This window comes from Coregonus lavaretus (genome assembly GCF_964263955.1).
Source record: "Coregonus lavaretus genome assembly, contig: HAP1_SCAFFOLD_306, whole genome shotgun sequence".
Classification (NCBI taxonomy): domain Eukaryota; kingdom Metazoa; phylum Chordata; class Actinopteri; order Salmoniformes; family Salmonidae; genus Coregonus; species Coregonus lavaretus.
Genome location: NW_028159426.1, coordinates 55,001 through 57,675, shown reverse-complemented (window position 1 = coordinate 57,675; position 2,675 = coordinate 55,001).

The following is a 2,675-nucleotide window of genomic DNA, read 5'->3' as shown; positions in this document are numbered from 1 at the left end:
AATGTCCTTTGCCAAGGTCAGATGACTTTCAGTCAACAGTCTCTTTTGTGTAGCTTCACTCCGTAGCCCACATACTAGTCTGTCTCTAATGATGTCATTTAGAACAGCATTAAACTCAGTGTTCTGGTAGTTTCTTTAATGCAGCAGCAAACATTGTTACTGATTCTCCCTCTTCCTGATGTCTCCTGTGGAACCTGAACCTTTCAGCATTAACTAGTGGTTCTGGTGAAAAATGTCCTTTAAGTATCTCCACAATATCCCCATATGTCGTATTACCTGTTCTGTCTGGCTGTAGCAGGCTGCCTAGTAAATTAAATGTCTTTGGCCCCATTACACTAAAACATGTAGGCACAATGTTGTCCTCATCCATGTCATTTACAAGAACTAAATATTCAAACCGTTCTGTATATGACCTCCACTGTTCAATACTTTCACCAAACTGTCCAATGTTTCCATCAATTCCAATAATTGTTCGTTTCTCAATAAGCTCCTGATTGTCACTCACTTCAATATTGTCCTCAACCACGGCAATATTTTCCTCAGTCACGTGATCTTCATTCACTTCACTCACTGACGTTTCCTCCTAAGTTCGCTCATTTAGCAGTTTTAATTAAAAGGTTTGTCTTCACAGTTGAATAAATGTCCTTTCCTTTAATCACTGTATATTCCTCTCTTTTAATCATTTTGTTTTCCTGCTCCGACGTCCGTCTCGAGTCCTTTTCTGCCGTCCATGACGATGTTAACTCTCTTTCTTAGCTAGCTCGACTATGCACTTGCCTCTGCTATCAATACACTGTGCTAACATTAGCCTAGACTGTATCACAGAAAATAACAGTTTTAAACAGTTGTAAAAACCCACTTCTTCCAGACAGAATAGTTCCTGTAGATTCAGACTTACTCATCACCAATCTGTTGTTATGTCTCGTGGGTTTCATAACCACGTCTGTATAACAATTCAATAATGATGAGACGGGAGACAGGAATCAGTTCAACCATTTATCTGGAACGTGATCATCTCAACACATACAAACCCCCATGATGCTCTGCGGCACAACCCCAATATACAACAAATACATAGATAAGTAAATGGACACTAAACAAAACTCATAGAGGAATCTAAATGCTCAGTTGTAGAAAGTAGGGCCATGGGATAGGGTCAGAAAGGTCAGTATGTTTAATAACTGGTTCCAGAGGTGACACAACAAGCATAAGGTCCATTATAACACAGTGAAGTAGAGGTGGGAGCTAAAAGCAGACATGGACAGTGAGATGGTGTGAGGAGGTCAGGGGTGAAACACTAGATCAGGACAGGTAGAAATGGCAGGGCTGGAAATAGACACAGAGACACATTCTGATCATGGCTCAGACCTGACCTGAGACACCCAAACAGAAGATGCCATAGCAAAGTCCTGTCCAGTAGGCTATATGGGATTTCCTTTCATCAAAATCCAACACATGGAAATGTGTCCAGTGTGTGTGTGTCCAGTGTGTGTGTGTGTGTGTCCAGTGTGTGTGTGTGTCCAGTGTGTGTGAGTGTGTGTGTCCAGTGTGTGTGTGCGTGTGTGTGTGTGTCCAGTGTGTGTGTGTGTGTGTGTGTGTCAGGTGTGTGTGTCCAGTGTGTATGTGTGTGTGTCGTGTGTGTGTGTGTGTCCAGTGTGTATGTGTGTGGGTCCAGTGTGAGTGTGTGTGTGTGTGTGTTAATGTGTATGTGTGTCCAGTGTGTGTGTGTGTGTGTGTCCAGTGTGTGTGTGTGTGTGTGTGTGTCCAGTGTGTGTTTGTCCAGTGTGTGTGTGTGTGTCCTGTGTGTGTGTGTGTTCAATGTGTGTGTGTCCAGTATGTGTGTGTGTTCAGTGTCAGTGTGTGTGTGTGTGTTCAGTGTGTGAGTGTGTGTGTTTCCAGTGTGTGAGTGTGTGTGTTTCCAGTGTGTGTGTGTCCAGTGTGTGTCTGTCCAGTGTGTGTGTGTGTGTGAGTCCTGTGTGTGTTTGTCCAGTGTGTGTGTGTGTCCAGTGTGTGTGTGTGTTCAGTGTGTGTGTGTCCAATGTTTATGGGTGTGTGTGTCCAGTGTGTGTGTGTGTGTGTGTGAATCCAGTGTGTGTGTATGTGTGTGTGTGTCCAGTGTGTGTGTGTGTGGATGCGTGTCCAGTGTGTGTGTGTGTGTCCAGTGTGTGTGTGTCCAGTGTGTGTGTGTGTGTTCAGTGTGTGTGTGTGTGTCCAGTGTGTGTGTGTGTTCAGCGTGTGTGTGTTCAGTGTGTGTGTGTATCCAGCGTGTATGTTTAGTGTGTGTGTGTGTCCAGTGTGTGTGTGTTAAGTGTGTGTGTGTGTGATCAGTGTGTGTGTGTCCATTGTGTTTGTGTATCCAGTGTGTGTGTCCAGTGTGTGTGTGTGTGTCCAGTGTGTGTGTGTCCAGTGTGTGTGTGTCCAGTGTGTGTGTGTGTGTGTGTGTGTGCGTCCAGTGTGTGTGTGTGTGTGTGTCCAGTGTGTGTGTCAGGTGTGTGTGTCCAGTGTGTATGTGTGTGTGTGTCCAGTGTGTGTGTGTGTCCAGTGTGTGTGTCCTGTGTGTGTGTGTGTCAGGTGTGTGTGTCCTGTGTGTATGTGTGTGTGTCCAGTGTGAGTGTGTGTGTGTCCAGTGTGTGTGTGTCCAGCGTATGTGTGTGTGTGTGTCCAGTATGTGCGTC